This window comes from Nothobranchius furzeri, chromosome 16, assembly GCF_043380555.1.
Source record: "Nothobranchius furzeri strain GRZ-AD chromosome 16, NfurGRZ-RIMD1, whole genome shotgun sequence".
NCBI lineage: Eukaryota > Metazoa > Chordata > Actinopteri > Cyprinodontiformes > Nothobranchiidae > Nothobranchius > Nothobranchius furzeri.
In genome coordinates this window covers 56538531-56558946 of record NC_091756.1, presented here as the reverse complement: position 1 = coordinate 56558946, position 20416 = coordinate 56538531, and the positions used below count along the sequence as shown (strand labels likewise).

The 20416-nt window shown below is 39.3% G+C and overlaps 1 protein-coding gene across 6 annotated transcripts in view; it reads left to right on the top strand.

The window, feature by feature from the left end:
• LOC107387348 (inactive N-acetylated-alpha-linked acidic dipeptidase-like protein 2) overlaps nt 1–20416 on the top strand; it is a 661429-nt gene that overhangs the window by 172500 nt on the left and 468513 nt on the right. The window lies entirely within an intron of this gene.

Genomic DNA, 20416 nt, shown 5'->3' with positions numbered 1-20416 from the left:
ACATACAAGAGTCTCCTGATCTAACTTTCTGTCTGCAGATTGCAATAGCGGGCAAGCTCTACGCTTCCTTTGCCAATGTATCAGACTTTTATAATTAATGACAATTTCTAAAATACTTTGGGTGACAAAAAAAAATTAACCAAACACTTTTCATGCAGGTAGATGAAACAAATAAGAACAAATCTGAACAAAGACACTAGCTTTCAGTCATCCACAAAATATTTTACCCAATAATTATGTTAAAGAGCAAGTCACCCCCTACCAGATTTTCACTCAACTCCCACGACCTGTTTGAAAAATGCAACAAATGCTGTCGCCTAGCAGACCGAGAGGGCGGAGCCGCTAACAAATACACACCCTCACAACATTGTGACATCATAATGTACCATCTAACATCATAGTGTACCTCTTAGCCAATAGCAATGGCAGATTTAAATTCAAATGCAGTGCAGAGTTTTTAACCTGACGACGGTGCATTGCTGGCAGTTTTAGGCAGAATATTTAAATTTTAACTAAGATGCACTAAAGTGCAGAATTATTGACTACACGTGTCTGCAGCACGATCAGACACTCATTTATATAGTTTATCAGCAAAAAAATGTGGATTTGGAGTGACTTGCTCTTTAATGAAAAATGGCAAAATTGGTGCTAAAACCAATAAAAGACACATGTGACTGAAGGGATTCTGACGTTAATCATGGCTGGTCTGTGTTGGAGGATTAGACAGAGCGTGCTCTCTGGAGGGACCGCATCCTCCATGAGCGCACTGATCTCCCCGAAGGAGATCCTTCTGGAGCTGTGCTGTTATTTGGGACCCTTTGTGGAGCACAGACAAAACTCACAAATTCAATTCCAGTTCACATGTTGCTGTTTCCGGATCAGACACGCCACATTGCCAAGGAAACCAGACTGAATGACAACTCAAAAGAGGATACACTCTCAGACAACATTTCCACACAAAATTAACTCTAAACAGAATGACTCCTTAACTCATTCACTGCTAGCCGTTTCCTCATCGCTAAAGGCCTTCGCTGCCAGCGTTTCTCACCGTTTTTACTGTTTTTTTTTTAAGAGTGACGGAAAGCTGCGCGCTAGGATGATGTTGATGCCAAAACAACCAAAACAAAGAGGAGACTCACCTCTTACATCAGGAAGAATCCGCGCGTTTCGATCATTATCCATTGTTTCATAATCCGTTGAATTGTGATCGGCAGAAGCTTTTCTGGTTCACGCCTCACTTTTCTTTTTTTTTACTAGAAAGGCCCAAAATGATCTCCTAACACATGGATTTTTTGCTTCGTGATCATGTGACATATGCAGATGAAGTTCAGCTTCAGAGCTGAGATGACTGTTTTCTCGGTGCGGGGGCTCGTTCTAATGCCCAAACAGTAAAAAAAATGGTTGGCAGTGAACGGATGGATCTAAAATGATGACTTTTGTTAGGTATTTTTTATATTGTTCATCTTTGATTGTGAAGTTACCTCACTTTTAGGAAAAGTCCAAACCAGCTAAACCAGGGAGTTTCTGCCAGACCAAGAAACTTGTAGATCTAGTATCTGAAGAATTCCTTTGTCCTGTGCATTCTAAGACCAAGGTGTTTTTCCATTAGCTCAACTCTAGAAACTTCTCTTGTGAACTACCTAAGGCAAAGGGTGTTCAGGAATTGTGGGTGTGGTTTATGTATTCAATAAATTGACTCCACGAGCTTCGGCTCCTTTGTGAGAGGAAAATGGCTTCCGTGTTTGATGGTCTGATTCTCTCTCACCCTCTGCAGAGTGTCACACTTTGCAGAGTTTGTTGTCTGTTTAAAGGTTTGTTACAGTTTACTGAATTAAGAATCTAATCCCGCTCTGTGTGTGTTCTGACTTCCTTTAAAGGTAATATAAGAACAATAGTATAAATTAAAATACCCAACAACTTTAGTCGTCAATGGCAGTGAATGAGTTAAGTGACAACCCGTTACTCCACGATTTATCATATTCATTTTTTTATTTATTTCTGATGGGGACCTCTCCCCATCTCTCCTCTCTGTCCCGACTGCGTTTAAAACTTCTGCAACTTGTTTGGATATTTTGCACTTCGACAGTCAGTGTCTCCAACTTGTTGTCAATAAAGTATTTCTTATTTATATATTTATATACTTTTTTATGCTTTGGAAAGCCAACTCGTGTGTAGCATATGCTTTTTTCACATCACAAAGTAAAACTATTTCCCCCCTTTTCTACACTATTGTGGACTATTGGATGACCTTTTCAGTGACTACCACTGCAGATGGAATGGTCTCGGTTGTCATGGCTCCCATTAACCCACTGGCCCTGCCTTCACAGGGCCATGACTTTGTTATGTCAAGATAGAGTAAGAAATCATTCAAAACCTTATGCAGGCCTTGCTCTGCTTTTAATCAAACAAGCGTGCAGAGTTCAGATGGTGAGTACAGGTGTATATGCAGAGATTAGACAGGCATGAGAGAAGAATGAGCAGAGGTTACGGTGAAAGACAAGAACGAAAAACAGAAACATACTGGCTGCCATTTTAATATGCTCAATGAAGCTTTCATGGAAGCAAATAATAAAGATGCAACTAAAGTGACATTTTCAGTAATTTGTTGTCAGGCAGATTTGATCAACTGCAGTGAGTTTGCTTTTGAGTTAATTATTCCTTCCTCATATTCCACAGTGTGGAACCTCAAGAACAGGGAAAATTTAGAAAAAAAAACATCTTCTGCTGTATTAGCAAGTAGGACAACTGTGTTATTATAAAGAGATAGGGATGAGAATTTTATTTTGAATAGATTTTTGTTCTAAAGAAAGCTTTTCCTGAACATTTTGACTGCAAAGGTTATTTCATTTTATTAATTTACTTTTAATTTTCAAGATAGATGAGCAAAAATGTATGTCCAGATGTATATCCAGATATCTAAGCTAAGGGTGTACCGAATGTGCCAACACCTACCTGGCAGATCTGTTCAGAGTTGTTTTAAACTTACAACACGCTGAATGATTTGTGACCAATGATGGAAATGAAGAGCAGCTGCGTGGGAGGCATTCAGGTGGGAGAAGGGGTCGTAGCAGATCCTTGCCGCTGTCCAGCGTGCTGATCTGGAAGGAATAGGAGTGGGAGATGTTTGTGGTGCTGAACAGAAAGCTGCAAAGTGTAACATGAGGTGTGGTCCTGAACCCTTGCCCCCATGACGGACAGGTGTCAGTCATTAATCCATGATCACCCTGAACTTTTCACATTAAGGTAAAAATGTTTTGGGCAACTCTTTTATCTTTCTAATATGAGAGTTTATTTCCAAGTTCACAGACTGTGAAATCTTTCTTTTTTTTTTAAAATCTTTTTCTTTGTAGCGTTCCTTTTCTTTCACAGTTGCACTTCTTCCTTCACATCACTACCCTCTTCATCCATTTGTCTTTCACTAAACCATTATTTATCCATCATCATTCCCTTGTTCAAGTCACACTCTATCCCATATCTTCGTCACTGTCATATTTGTCCTATTCTGTCTTCATTTCTCAACAATTGTATTTCAGCAGGGGATATGTGCTAGTCAGCTTTCACATGATTGACTGTTCACTGAATGTGTTCCGTTTATTTGAGTGCTTTTAGGGTAAATCTTGAGGCAGGTCTTACAGTGGTTCTGTTTAATGCTGCAGAGACTGGTGCTACTCAGATGATTACAGAGGCATACAGTTCCGGTAGTGTCCATCATTTAACCACAATGTTCAAGCAATGGTGCTACTTTTAAAAAAACTGTGTTTTGAGTTTTTTTTAGGCATTCTATCAAAAGATTAACTTTGACATATGTATGCAGACATGACAAATGGAGCAGGCTCAGCTGGTAACCTGTTTAAATCAGACCAAAATGCATATATGTTTATTTATTTGGCAGATGCTTTTATCCAAAGCGACTTACAATTTATAACCTATAGGGCATGTTGTGATCTGTGGGGGAAACCGGAGTACCCGGAGGAAACCCACACATACATGGGGAGAACACGCAACTCCACGCAGAAAGGCCGCAGCCGAGTTTCGAACCTGCAACCTTCATGCTGCGAGGCAACAGTGCTGACAACAGCAGCCCGTATATATTTGTATGTGGGTTGTTGGTCTGGAAATCACAGAATATTTTCCATAAAAACAAAAACATCACAAAAAAGTACATGTTAGAAATTAAATATTGCATGACAGTCCTAAAAGGATAAAAAGATTTTGGGCTATGAGTATGAAACCAAGTAACATTAACAATCATCTGCTGTATTCCAGTATTATAGTTACCTACTTTATTGTTCAGCAGGCTAACATGCCACGTTAAACACTTCACTCACCAAATTAAAAAAATGTGCCTTCAGTTTCCTTGTTTCTCTTTTTCAAGGGTTGTGTGTTTTCTTTTCCCCTAACCACTTTATTTCTTCCTAATATCTCCCCTCACCAAACATGCACACTTTAGTTTTTTTTTTCCCACTTTCCAAAGTAATCTCTATCCACACTGTAGTTTTCCTCTCTAGGGACTAAAGCTTTGTTCTGGAGTAGATGGGATGATTCATGATTGACATGCAGCCAGTAACCCTTTTGAAACCCGAATATTCACAATAACCCGGTTCCGCACGGCCATGTAAACACCGCCAAAAACCCGGATATGCTCATAACCGGGATTTTAAAAGCCGGTTACTACACCTGGGGTAACCCTTTTCTAACCCGAATGTTCGGTCGTGTAAACGCATATCGGGATATCCTCATCAAAGCGTGTGTTCTGCGCATGCTCTGTTCGCAAGGAATCTTGGTCTTTTGAGTAGCGAGACGTCTTGTATGCGCCAGAAGACCGGAAGTAAACAACAAGTTGGGAGCAACATGGTGAGTCATTGTTCACTTTATTAAATGCACAAATGTGCTACTACTTGTAATTATCTATATAATTAATTATAATAATTTAAATATAGCTGCACAACTTATATATGAAACACCCAGGAAGTAGAGTGAAGGATTCAGGCCCTCGTGTTGACTAGCATCACCATGTGCTGGCCTTTCATGTTTAGCATGTCTTAAAAACGATCAATATACAACAAAACCATTTGATGTTGGTGCTTTTTTTAAGTATTTCTTTTTTGATAGTTGCCCTAGACACCCCCTCAGAGATTATAACGACATGTATTACAGCATTAGACGTTTCTTACCACCTGGCGCCTCCGTCTTGGTCTCAACAGTAGAAAGTTGTGCCTCGTGTCCGATATTAATTTCAGAAAGCGTTGTGGCCTTTCAGTTGCCCTCCTCCTCGATTCGCACAGCAAAGCTCTAAACGCTATCATGATGTGGGTGTAAAGATTATACCAAACACCAAGAACAGAAAGAACGCGCTGCTGACTGGACTCCATTGTTGTTGTGTTTTGGCGCGTTGTCGTCGCTGTGTGACGTTAAGGCACACATTGCGTGTGACGCATTACGCTACCCCTCCTAGGAACCGGAGCCTGGAATGCAATAGAAACGCTTGCCAGAAAACTTCTAGACCCATACCGGTACATAGCGGTCCATAATACCCAGACCTGACCGTTCCAGACCAGGCGATGGAAAAAAGCTACTAGAGACCACTGCAAATACACTGATTGAACACATCTCCCACACCTTCAACTTTTTTTCTAACACATTTGCAGCTGTCTCTATTATAAATGAATGCCTTTTGAGTTAATCTAAAAATAATCTTTAAAAAAAAATTCTGGCAATCCTTTTTTCAGGAACTAGAAGTGAGTCAAAGGAGAGTGGAGCAGAACATGGCAAGATTTGGAATCTTAATTTCTGGTATTTGGATAACTTGCCGCTCTACCACTGACTGTTCACTTTGCAATGCTGATGTTTTATATCCACGAGCATGTTTATTAAATATAATTTGACTTTTTTTCCTAGTGTGTTGTTGAACCAAGAAGTTTTAAAACAACAAATAGCGGAGGCAAATTTGATGATTTTATCTGTTATAACCAGGAAGATGTAATATTCTATATAAATATAAAATATTAACCTGCGTGGTCTTTATATTAATTATTCAGAAGATTCTAGGATTTAATTCAGAAGATCTGGGTTCTTTGCTTTTTCAGTGATCAACCACACTTCGTGTTACTTCAAGAAAGAGTCAGGTTTATAAAAGTAAGAATTTGTTCTGCAAACAATTTAAAACATGACTAATTAATTAAGAATTTTCTGTGATTGGATGTAACTAAATGTGAGGAAGGAACCTAAGTGTGAATGAAATGTCAGTCAGAGCTTCCTTATCAAAATAAGCTGAGTTCTGGTGAAAATAATTTGGTTTGCTCTAATCTATAAAGTTGTTATCATCAGAAGAACATCAGACGCAATCTGTCACATCTACTGTATCCGTTTCAGAGAGACCCTCTTGGAGGATCCGAAAGTCACAGGGGTTGGCTGACCGCTGGCACCGGAGGGTTGTAGAATACCGTGGTACCGACTCTTCAGTCCAGAGATGTCTCGGGTCACAACAGTCAGGATGGAACCGTGCGTCTGGCGGACTCTTAAGGAGTCTAACGATATCAGCTTTGTTTATGCAGGAACTGTTTGCTCATCAGCTTTGCGGGTGCAAAAAGGTTTTGACGACGTGTCAAAATCTTTGATGGTTAAAGAGGTTTTGCTACAGATGGCCGGTCTGAGCGATTCTCTAGAACTGTCGAATCTCTCAGAATGCTCTAGTTTTAAGGTTTAGCTGTTATTATTTGCACAGCGAATCAGAGGCTGACAGGTTTGAGAGATGTTACCAAGACAATTCAGAAACGCCTTCTTGATACAGGATGTTCTGACTGGGTTAATACTATGTGTGTCAGGGTTTAACTTAGCCGTACTTGTTATGTGTGAGTGCAGGTGCAGTGCAGGACCTGTCGTCTAAACACGTTGAACACATGGCAGTCTTAGTAGACATAACATAACACTCATTTGCCTTCAGTTATTGAGCACAGATTAATGAAGTATTTCACTACAATATAATGATTGTAAGTAGCAATAAACAAACGTTTATTTACTGATTATCTAGATTTTTTGTAATTGAAGAAGTTCATATTGATTTAGTAAATCATTCTTGAATTTAGCAACTGATTCGAGCTGGAGTTTTTCTGTGGAGGCAGACAGATGGGACCTTGGGAAAGAAAGTTATTGTTTATCTTGACTTGCAGAGTTTGTGAATCCCAGCTGGTGAGAAGGCAGACTCCTTTAAAGGTGACACATGCAATGTTGTGTCTCCTTTCTGACCAGATGTTGAATAGATAATGAAAGGTCAGGCTGTACCTAAACTGACCATTGCTGGACGCTACAAATGAAATACAAGTTTTTATTTTGGGATCATATATTTGTAAGTCTGACTCCAGAGCAGTCGGTGCCTCCCCAGTCACGAAGCTCACCGCATGTCACTGATCTTCAGTTAAGAAAAGCAAATCTTGTGCTTGTTTTAGTTGTTTGCTAGCTGTCTAGCCACACATAGCTATGGTCTCTAAGGACAGCAGAGCAAATTCGTAATTATTCAAAAGCTGTGCCAAATAAAATTTAAATATCTTTAAAACTGTTTTGGCATTTTGCCAAAAAGGAGACCAAGCCAAAGAGTTTGATGTATAGCATGTGCATGGCATGTGAATGTTGGGTCACTCAAGGAGTAAAAACCGACACAAATATTTTTCGACACTTTCCGATATTAAATTTTAAGAAGAAGAAAATATCATTTCTATAGCACCTCTCAAGATAAAAATCACGAGGTGCTTAACAAAAACAAAAACAAAAAATATAAAAAATGTAAAAATATAAAAAAGCATTTCGAAAATGTTTAAAAATATATTTAAAATGAGCAAGAATAAGCAAATAGGCCAATATCGGTTGATAATATTGGTAGACCAATAATATTGGACATCGCTATCGTTACGTAATTTGTATGTTTACACAATAATGACACAAACTTTTTCCAGCTTTCTTCACAGCATGAGTCATTGCAACACGCTATATAAAACAACAAATCCAAGTTACGTTATGTTCAGATTGAGCCCAATATATTGCAAAAACAACAAATCATCTGCAATAAAATTTGATTCATGACGATGATTCTTTGTTCAATGCAATCCCTAATCTTTAGCAGTACAGTACAAGGTCGACATTGTAAAGGAAAACTTATTTTCTAGTCTGAGAGGACAGCAAAGAAACAAACACAAACTAGACCAGTTATCAGTTCAGAGTAAAATGACAGCGTGCATTATAGATACATGAAGAGTAAACCCAACAGAGTGAAGCAATGTTGTCAGTATGACCTCCAGCTGTCTACAGTTATAGCAGCGTAACTAAAGGCTTGAGCCATGCTAACCGTTACTAACCCTAACTACAAGGTTAATTGTAAAGGAAAGTCTGAAGCCTTGTCTTATACATGAGTCAGGTATCTGCTTCGTGGATAGAAACAGGAAACTGGTTCTACGTGAGATCTGAAACCTCTGCCTGAAAAACTGATCTGACAACCTGCAAGACAGTCGAGAGCTTTGCAAGGGTCATCAGGTGGAGTGCAGGACCTGTCGGGTGGTGCAGCTGTTAGCACTGTTGCCTCGCAGCACGAAGGTTGCAGGTTCGAAACTCGGCTGCGGCCTTTCTGCGTGGAGTTGCGTGTTCTCCCCATGCATTCGTGGGTTTCCTCCGAGTACTCCGGTTTCCCCCACAGATCACAACATGCCCTATAGGTTATAAATTGTAAGTCGCTTTGGATAAAAGCGTCTGCCAAAAAAACATTTTGACAACAGTAAAAGTGAATGTATTCCATTCACCCACTATTCAACCCATCCATCTGTCTGTCCAGTCTCAAACCTTCCTGCAGCAACTTCTGGGTTTTCTCTAAGGATTTTTTTCTCAGTCGGATATCTCTAAATAGTATCAAACTGAGATGTCCTAATCTGACTTTCTTTGTTTAAAGTAAATGGGGAGCACATGTAGTAAAAGGGAACTAGGTGGTTCTGGGTTACTTTTAGCACCCCCTAGTGTCCATTTGTAAAACCAAAACCTTTGGAGATGACTTATGGTAGAGAAATGAACATTCATTTCATGGGCAACAACTCTGGTAGACATTCCTGCAGTTCGCATGCCAATTGCACGCTCCCTCAAAGGTTGCGACATTTGTGGCATTGTGCTGTTCGATCAAACTACACATTTCAGGGTGTCCTTTTATTTTGGGCAGTCTAAGACACACCTGTACATTATTATTGCTGTCTAATCAAACCCATGATATACCACACCTGTTAGGTGAGAGGGATTGTCTTGGTAAAGGAAAAGTGCTCACTAACACATGTGTAGACAGATTTCAGAACAATATTTGAGAGTCATGGGTCTTTTGTGTATGCAGACACATTTTCAGATGTTTTTGTTCAGTTCATGAAAAATGGGAGCAAAAACAAAAGTGTTGCATTTTACTTTTGTTCAGTGTAGTGTAGAGTAGAAAAAGATGCAAAGAGAGAAATGCTTTTGTTTTCTGGTTTTACTGTATATTGCAAAATGCTGTCACTGGGCACCACTAATGCTTTCCACTGCTACTCTTAATTACAAAGCATCAGGCTACTAATTGAGCTTTGCTGAGGGACCCTGTGGGGAAACAAATCAGCAAACACAAGATCTCACTGGCAACAGAGAGGTATTTGATCATCATTACAGTGAAATCCACAGGATTAAGACACATTCGGTGGTAACAAGGGACATGAGAGGTTTACCTTAGACTGCTGCACAGCAACAACCATAATAATAAGATGAGGACAAAAGTAGGAATATACATGTTTTAGTTACTTATGCTAGCAGTTTGTTGAACAGCAATACAAAGAAAGAAAGAATTATTATGAACCTATTTAGCAATTAAAGGTTTCACAGATTACAATGTTTTACAGATTCTGCTATTATTGTAGAATAATCTAGTCCAGATTTTGAGTCTACATTTTGTAGTTTTAGAACTGGACCAATTCCTTTTAAGGAAAATAAAATATTTTGCAAAGTGCTTAAAATTCTGGAAAGAATGCGGTGCAGCAGTCAGCCAGCTAGACAATGATGAATGGACTCTTGGACAAAATAAAGTTTTAGATTTTAAAAATAGTTTATATAGCAATACATTTGCTTGGCTAGAGGAGCTGCAGGTCAGTAAACATGTCCACCAATTTTCAGATTTTAAATATGGTGGTAATGTCCTGTGTTTTCTTTTCAATTTTTTTGTTTGTTTTGTTTCGTTCTTTTTTGACACTGCAGGTTACCTATAACCTTTCCTAATTAGAAAAAAATGTGTGTTTACTCCTACCTAACAACAGAAAGAGTAACCTGAGGGTAATGCTGCAAACACAAGGGCTGGTAATGATCAAATGTGTTGGTACTGAGTGGTGGAAGTCAAGGATTGTGTCATGACTCCCAATCCTTCACCCTCCTCAGCCTTCATGCAGCACACCTGGTCTCATCATTAAGCCCCAGCCAAGCCCTGTTTCCCTGACTACCACAATCAGCTTCATCCACTTCACCTGCTCCTGACTCCTCAGCTCATCTCACACACCTGCTTCCCTTTTATATATTCACCTGTATACCACCAGTTCCCTGCCAGATTATTTACAGCCCTGCCAGTAAATTCTCCAGCAATTCACCCTGCCTGATTTCTGCCTCCAGACCTAGTTTTTTCTCCTGACCCCTGCCTTGCACGCTGCCTGCCATTTCGACCTTCGCCTGTCCCCGACTCTGTCTCCAGCCTCGCCCTCCTGGTAACTCTGCTGCAAATAAAGACTTTTTTTTTTCTATTTTTACTGTGTTTGGCGTCTTCACGGCTCTTCCTAGTTCAGCTCATGACAGATTGTGCCACACAGCCTGGTTTAAGGCGGGTACTTACACCGCGACAGTATATCACCCAATCAGGAAAGCAGCACATTGCTCTGTACACAAAGCACTCGGAGCCTGAATTTGGGAAAAGTGAGCAGGGTCAAACCATTTTTAAGGTAGAGGAGGTTTTGCTGTTAAAACATTATATCCTAGAAATCTGGCAAATCCTCATCAGTAGACAATTATTTTGCTCTGCAGGTCGGTCTAGCGTACTAGCAACACTCCGTTGTAATCTCAGCAGGTCTACCATTGACTCAATGGTAGGGATGTTGGGTGGGTTTAACACCAGTGACTCGACTGAAAAAAAAAACTACAAAGATGGCGTTGGCTCAGGAACGGCAATCAGTTGAAGCAGCTTTGGGATCAACTTTGGACAATTTAGACTCAGGCTTTACTTTGAGACATGATAGAAGTACTTCATTATTTATTTAGATAAAGTTTGCATTTGCTGCTGCTTCTTATTTGACAGTGCATGGGGGTCTTTTTAACGGATTTCTGTGGTGATGAATGTGTCACATTGCTGCTTTGATTAGTTTTTTTTAGTGCTGTCCAGTTGTGTGTGTGTGTGTGTGTGTGGACACAGTTTGAATCCCAACATAGATTCCATCACATGAACAAGCTCTGTCTATGGGTATATTTACATATATTGGATGGCTTGCCGAGGAAACAACTTATTTCCTGTCAAATTCAATAAACTATGTGAACTATACGTTGCAGTTGAACTCTGTATGCTAAAGAAGCATGGATCACCATTCACATTAGGATGTAGATGGATGTCTCTCAGTCCAAACTAAACAGGCGTGACTCACTCTGCTGTTGACATACCTGACTGTATTGTAATTAGTTTTTGTTATCAAGCTATCTATTCCAGAGACAAGTGCTCAGAAACGCTGGTTGGAACAGTGCTGGGTTGACACTGCATTTTCCACTTCACTTCTCCTCTTTTTACCTTCACTCTTCTTTCCTCTCACACACTTCTTTGCTGATTATTTCAAAGAGGAATGTTCAATTTCTTGTTGTCTCATCAATCTTAGTAGATATGCTAAAGGAGGACTGAGGTGAACTTCTGCCTTGGAAAACTTTATTAGAAACTGAGGAAAATAGTTTTGAAACTTGAGTTCGACACACTGAACCTGAGGCGAATGGTCTGTAAAGTAACAGCAGTGTGGGGATAGATGTTTTAAGGCTAATCTTTTATTACTCGTGATTGATCAGGATTTGCTGTGTAGTTTGTTTGTTTAAACCTTAGAACCATCTTATTTTTTTAAATATCTAATATTTTCTTTCAGATTAGTTATGTTTAGAGAAGTATAGAATAACAAATAATTATGTCGTAATCCACACTGTCTGGCCAAAAAATGTTGCCACAAAAAAACAAAGGTCTCATACTAATATTTTGATGGATCATCTTTTACGGCACTAACGAGATTACTGCACACATCCACTGTGGCATTGTTTCAATAAGCTTCTGCAATGCCACAAGCTTTATTTCCATCCAATGTTGCATTAACGTTTCACCAAGATCTTGCATTGATGATGGTAGAGTCTGCCTCCAGCACATCCCAACGATTCTCAATGGGGTTAAGGTCTGGACTCTGTGGTGGCCAATCCATGTGTGAAAATGATGTCTCATGCTCCCTAAATCACTCTTTCAAAATTGTAGCCCGATGAATAACCTGGTCATTCAGTATATTCAGGTAGTCAGCTGACCTCATTCTTGGAGCACATCCTGTTGCTCAACCTAGACCTGACCAACTACAGCAACCCCAGATCATAGCACTGTCCCCACAGGCTTGTACAGAAGGCACTAGGCGTGATGGGTGCATCACTTCATCTGCCTCTCTCCTTACCCAGATGCACCATCACTCTGGGACAGGGTCCATCTGGACTCATCAGACCAGTTTATAATAATATGTTGGAGAGTTCTTAACCCAGTTTTAGTTGTTTCTGCTATCTCCTTAGATGTTTTCTCTGCTTGATGCATGCCAATGATCTGACCCTTCACAGACTAACATCTTAACCACGACCACCAGATGTGTCTTTCCACATGGTTGTTTAAGAAATGAGAAGCAACTCATTGCACCAGTTGGGGTTAAATAACTTGTTGCCTGCTTCCCTGGGGCTCATTGACAGAGGCAAGGCTGGCAGGCACTGGTGCCACAGGTACCTCTGACCACCACCAGCAGGTAAAGTGGGCGAAGTGTCTTGCTCAAGGACAACAACTGAGACAGACAGAGCAGGGGTTTGAAACTTCAACCCTCCTCCTGGGACCATCATTTCCCTACTTTTAAGTACTCATTTGTCTCCCAGATATATTTTTATGTTTAAGAAAAATAGTAGTAATTTTCAAAATTACGTTCATGTATTTCTTTTTAACAATATCTGGCAATCAAAGCTTCCAAAGGCTGAACAGTGTGGTCCAGAATCCCATCTTTTGTTAAAGCTCCTGGTCTGCTCTCTTAGGTTGTGGGCCCACAGTAACCTCTGTTAATCCTTCAAAGGGCCGAGGGTTTTCTGGAAACAGAGGACAGAAGCACTTAATTGTGTTCTTCAGTTAGCGGTGGAGGGCAAATAGTGAAGGAAGGGGTAATTGAAGGCGGTTCATTAGATGCTGATCCGTATCCCCCCAGAGGGCCAGGAAAAGGCTGGAGGGAATGAGATTCATGCTGGGCAGAGAATTAGAAGGAGGATTTGCTGCAGGGTTTGGTTCCTCAGTACCAGACCTTACTCATCTTACACTTGAGACAGGCAGGCTCACTAGCTAACACCACAGTAATACTCACATTATTAGCTCAGAAATATTACTGGCCAGATGGGTTTAAATTTCAGTGCATATATAGAAAAAGAAATCCTTTAAGATTCCATGTCTGGCTCATTCTCCATCAAGAAAGTTAAAGACAAAAGGTTTATCACCGTCTTAAATACTCTGTTTAACAAATATACATTTCTATTGTCTAGCATAAATCTGCTATAAAACAGGTCTTTCAATTTAGGTTGAGTTGTGTCAAATGAGAAAGAACCAAGTAATGCTTTTCTTTGTCAATCAGGTCTGATATTTTATTTGAGTTGCTTCTGTTTTTATTAAACTGTTGGGGCCTAATCCTGAAGGGTTCCTTTAGAGTGCTTCACAACATAAAAATTTATAAATATTTATTTAAAAAAACTTGCTATAAGTCCAAGTAGAGTCTTCTTTCTTGGCTGGTTAAAAATAAAAAAATAACATATTTTTAAGAAATAACTCACCAAATATGAGAGTTGGCTCAGTCCTCATCTACACAGTCTGTTTCTTGCTCACAGCTGCAGAATGTTTCTTTTCAAGCAACAAGTAAACTTTAACTTTAGCTTTTTACTACTAGGTATAAAGGTAAAATAAAGAAGTTTGCTATTATTATTAAATGGGAGCTGCCTCTGGACAAGCAGCTGCCCTACTCTGAGCCTCTCCCAGATATCAGAGCTTCAGACATGGAAGTCCCTCTCCTTTCGGTGAAATTTTGAATCCAAAATGGATCACTTACATGATTCTTGCAGATGCCGATGAGAAAACTTAGGAAAACTAAGAATAAAATGTTCAAAAGAACCATGCATATTAATTGGTAGGGGATTGATTAATAGATCTGAAAAAAAAAGGCTGCTTCTCCAGGAGTGGCACCTGGTGTAGTCTGCTGTTGTAGCCCATCTGCCTCAAAACCCAATGAGGTGTGAGTTCAGAGATGGTCTTCTGCATACCTTGGTTGTAACAAGTGGAGATGTGTTACTGTTGCCTTACTATCAGCTCAAACCAGTCTGGCCATTCTCCTCAGACCTTTCGCATCAAGGCATTTTTGCCCACAGATTTGTCGCTGACTGGATGACTAGAGATGGTTGTGCTTCACGATCCCAGAAGATCAGCAGTTTCTGAAATGCGTAGACCAGCTCGTGTGGCACCAACAACCATGCCACCAAAGTCACTTAAATCACCTTTCTTCCCCGTTCTGAAGCTTGGTTTAAACTGCAGTTGGACAGGTGTACCCAGGGGTGGATTTAGCCATTTGGGGGCCCAAGGCGAACACAGACATGGGGTCCCTTACACTAAATTTTCGACAATCTTACCTTTAACTGGATTTGCAAAACTCTCCCATTTTCTGACATGAGTTATTTTCCCTTTTTATTAGTCCTCCTCTTTTTTCCTGTTTTTCTCTCCCTTTGAGTGCCTTCAATATTTGCTCTGCTTTCTTCTTCCTGTCAGTGCTCCTGTGCTTTAGCCTTAGTTTTTTTTGTCTATTTTCCATTTTGGTCTATGTTTTCCTCCCTTGAAACATTTTCCATTGTCTTTCCTTTCTGCTTCCTTTTGATGTTTACATCGAAAAACGACGTCACTTTCAGAAGTGAAAATAAAAGCTTTTATATGAAGCATGCTGCTTCTTTCTCTTATTGGAGCCACTAGGATAACTCCATTTCATGCTTAATGTTTTGACTATCGCTTTGGGTTTGTTACAAACGCTCCCGCCTCTCTTCTTCTTCTTATTTGTGGTCTTATGGCACTTGGCAAACAACCATTTGGTGCATTACCGCCACCAACTGGATTGGAGTGGAATGACTACCAATCACTTCCTGTTTGTGCATCGCCGTCTTAATAACCCTCTTATGACCATAATTATAACAGGGCCACCTTGTATGTTTTTAATCTTATGGCTGTAAAATTGTAATAAAAAGTTCAAAGTGTGTGTAACTCTCCTTTTTTAGAACAACCTCAGCTTTTAGTGTATGGTTTGTATTTAGAATTTATTTCTATTACAGCCTTTAAAAAAATCAGCTTAAAAGTGAAAAAAAGCAAAAAACGGATTTGAATTTTTTACATTTATTACTGAACAGGAACTTCAAAATTACTGGGCAAGCAATTTAAACTTTGAACTGTAGTGCATCTATTCTTAAAAAAGTTAGAACCTTGGTATCTTTTTTTTTGCAGTTTTAAGACCATTTATTTTTCTAAACTTTAAGATGTTTTTATTTGATGTGGTAGACCTTGAAGCAGTTTCTCTCCAGCTGCAGGCAGAGTCCTGCACACCTCACACTGCCATGGGGTGCTTCTCTTGCACACCGTGCACTGCTATACCAAAAACTTTTGTTTTAACAAAAATAACTATTTTTTTGTAAAAAGATAAATAATGCTGGAATAAAGCTGAATCTTACAATTAGCAAATAGTTGAGGGTTGTTCAAATTAAAAAAATAAAATGTAAAGACTGAACAAACGTTCATATCCTGGTTCACTGGAGATCTGTCAATCTTCGTGGTCACTGTCTTCAGATATAAGCCTTCTGGGACACCTAATAGATCGTGTTGATTTTCTTTGAGGCATTTCCATAATTTCATGCTGGCGTTTTATGCTGATTAGCTTCCCCGATCCGTTATCCGCTTTCACCGCGGCGCTGCGCTCCATTTCAATCAGACTGTACAGCAGGATTTCCCCTCGTAGTGATATTTTCCCTAACTCTGAATGCTTCATGCTATAGATCGTTGGAAAGCTGCTTTTATGTACATTTAGGAACCATTGGAATTTTTTTAATCTGATCAGCCATTCAACAGTTATAAAACGGAGCATTTTGGATGACAAACTCGGCACGTCTCTGAATCTGTGTTGTGATTCGTTGCGCTCAAGACAGGGAATCCCGGTGGCAACCGTAATGTATTGTATATGCTCGAAAAGCCCCATGTTTAATCTTTTGAGCACTTTTGAAATTTTAATGATATCTTGAACGGTTCAGGAATTATGGTAATGAGAATTACGCATGTTCAATCCCATCTGCGGCCACAGGTTGGTAATAAGAATATTGTGGCATTAACAGAGGGGTGCCAGTGGTCAGGGCTAGGGGGGACCCCAACACAACGGGGCCCCAGGCGGCCGCCTACCTATGCCTAATGGTAAAACTGCCTCTGGGTGTACCCAATAAGGTGGTCAGTAAGTGTAAATATCATTATTGAATTATTGTCCGGCTGTAGTTTTATTTACATTCCAGACTTGTATTTCATCCATGATCTAAATATTCACCAGATGTGTGATATGGGTTCACCTTACTTGTACCAGCTGGAACTCCTGTTTGCATTCAAGACTGCCTTAATTCTGGATCACATAGATTCTATGAGCTGTTAGAAACATCAATAAGACATTCTCATCCATGCAACTGCTTCTCACTGGATACAATCCTTTTATAGGACCATTGTCTGTAAACCCTAGAGACTGAAATCCCAAGAGATCACAAGTTTCTAAAATCTGAGAATCCTGTCTGGCATCAAAAACCGTGATGCATTCAAAGTCCCTTAAATATCCTTTCTTTTCTTTTCTCGGCAATAAATGAACTGGTTTTGCGTAATAACTCAAAATGATGAGACAGATGTGAAAGGTTGCATGACTAGTAAGAGTTGAGGAGAACAAAGAACATACACAAATGAGAAATGTTTAAGCAAACTGAAAAGTACTGATCACAAGCATAACAAACAAAAAAGTAAAGCCAGACAATATACGAGAAATTCAATGAAATTCTAAACTTCAGTAAAAAAAAAAAAAAAAATTGCAGCATATCACCACAAAACTCCTAAATTGTAGGGTTTTATATAGGGTGAACTACTAGTTGAGTTTCAAAAACTTCAACCAAATTTGAAAGCTTAGTGTAACACACACACACACACACACACACACACACACACACACACACATAAGTAAATGTACAACAGTAGAGGGCCCATTTGTTTGTTATTCTGGTGACAAAATGTATTTTCTAGAATTGAAATGGATTGCAGAGGGGAGAGGTTTCTGGCTCTGTGTTCTGTGGTCATTAATGGGGTTATATATATAGTGTGGAAAAGACGTTGCAGCGCAGAAACCCAGTCTGTCTCCTCTGCTGTCACGCTTCATGGTGTCCTGCTATACTTCTGTTCGGCTGAAATATGTATTTTAAACTGAAAATCTAATTTCTATCAATAATCCTCATTCAGTCAGCAAATCCTGCTTTTTGTGTCACTGAAGCCATCTTCTTTTGCCTCAACCCAGACCCCCGTCCCCACCCATTATTACAAATTCTTCTAATTTATTACATGCTATAATGGTCTTTATCAAACATTTTGTTGAAACAGAGGGCATCCAGTTCAAGTCAAGTTAAAGTAATCTTTATTTATATAGCACTTAACACGTAAAATAACACCAAAGCACTGCACAGGAAATTAAAAGGGGTATAAAGACAGAATAAAACAAATTAATAGACAATAAAAGACAACGGTTAAATTACGATGATGCAAAAATGAAAAAAGCATCTAACTAAAAATCACAGACAGTATGTAAAACAGTCCAATTTTATTGTATTGTTTTTATTTTTTGTGCAGAAGAATAAAGATTCCTGAAAGCATAAAGATACTTGCAAGCTTTTCTTATCTCACTTTACTGTTCTACTCTGCTATCATCAGATCAGAATCTGTTCTCCAGAATTTAGCTTTGCTCTCATGGTCCCGTTATAAGCCTTTTACCTCACTGTCCTTTGCTTAGATCTTCTTCTCTCATCTTTTCTTACTTTTATCTTTGCTTCCTTTTCTTGATTATAGGCTCCAAGAAAACTTTTTCTTCTTCTTAAAAACTCATTTCCATTTTGTCTCTTTCTTCTGCTTTCATTTCAGTAGCTTTTCTAAGTTCTCTGTGGCTGTTACATAAATGCTTCATGCATCCTGTGACCTGGTTGCAACAAGAGGGAGCCTAGTAGTATCAAAGCAATTTATTTATCTTTCTGGCTAGCTTGACCCCTTTCTAAGGAAAGCAGGTTGCCTCTAAAAGGGTATTTTGAGGGCAAACTCAAAGTGCTGTTTTTTGCACAGGTAGATGCGTCATTTTTGTCCATCAGCGTCCCGTTAAAATGTTACTCTGAGAATCTTGCGGTCTGTCTTTCAAAATACAAAAGAGGTTTAAGAGGAATGTTTTGGTTGGCACCTCCTCACAAAATCTTTTCACATCAAAAACAAATTTTTTACTTTTTTCCTTAGCCTCTATGGGGACAGACCGATTTGTGTTCTATATTCCAGTATGTCTGTAACATAGGTAGCAGATGTGTTGGCTTAAAGAATTTTAACTTATGCATTCAGTTCAGTTCAACTGTAATTTGGCTAGATAAAGCACTTTATGTATTAATAGTAAAATAATCTTTTCCTATCTAAGGAAAACAGCAGGTTGCATCAAACTTGTCCTCCATTCTGTGCGGTTACAACACTGGAAAGGAAAACTGCGTCTGTACAAGAAAAATGCTCCACAGAATCGGAACCAGAAAAGAGGACATTTTGCCTGGACTGACAAGGAGTCCAACAGGGCAGAAAACAGTACCAGCCGTAATAACAATAGATGGGCGAGAGGTGGTTGGTGTTTCTTCTGGCAGCTTTATCCTATAGAAGCACAACTAAAGGGATGGACCATGACAACTACTGAAAAGTAAAGTCTGCAGCCTAGTCTTAAAGGTATGCGCCTCACGAATGGAAACTAGAAGCTGTTTTCACACGAGAGGAGCCTGAGAACTTAAAGCTCTGCCTCCCACTCTAGTTTAGAACCACCAGTAAACCTGCAAAATATCATAGAAGTTGATTCAATACTAATGAATTTCCTTTACAAGGATGCAGTTATTTTGTTACAAATAAGCACAGCATTCTCTGTAAATAACCATGTAAAGTGAAATTAGAGGTGTAAATGTTTATTCTTTACATTAACGTAAAAGGAGTTGTTCAGATTAGCATTTAGACATTATTTGGACAGCTGAAACACTTTGGAATTGGCCCCATTTAGACTATTTGTCCAGTCTATACTAATACTTATATCATCTATTTACTCTTGTTTTGAATGTATGTGTATACAGTTACCTTTCCTTTTATTACTGCTGTAAAGAAACTATTTCCCGTAAGGGATTAATAAACTGCCCTGCGATGGACTGGCTCTCTGACAGGGTGTACCCCGCCTGATTGCCCATTGACTGCTGGAGATAAGCACCATAATTTCTGAAAGAGGAAAACTCCGGAAAGCAGCTTTAAGTGTGCTGGGCTAGCATGTACTTTTGCGCAGGTTCACATCCTGGTCTGACCAGTAACTTTTTTTCTTCATTTTTAGCTGCACTTGCCAGTATTATGTTTTCATTCCTTTATTGGTAATTAGTTTAAAAAATAAGGACTCATATGTTCTTTTTGTTTTTATTCTTTTATTTATTAATTTATTTTTGCTTTCTTTTTTCAGCCATGTGAGTCCGTGTGAGGTGAGCTGAGTAAATAAACTAAAATGCTGATCGGAAAGATGTTTACAGACAAAATATTTCCAGAAAATAGTCAATACAACAAAAATATAAAAACAAGAAATCTGCTTCAGCTGGCCTAATAAATTACTGACACCACCAGGATTTGAACCCACACCAGCACATGTCAAAAGTCAGGTGGCAAGCAGCTGCTTTTACCATTGGACTACCATAGTCAATAATCAACTGAGTAAGGCACTGTTGAAATCATGTTTTGTTGGGGCGAACGTGGGTGGAGTTTCACTGAAACAAAGTATTTTATAGATTCAGGCTGACG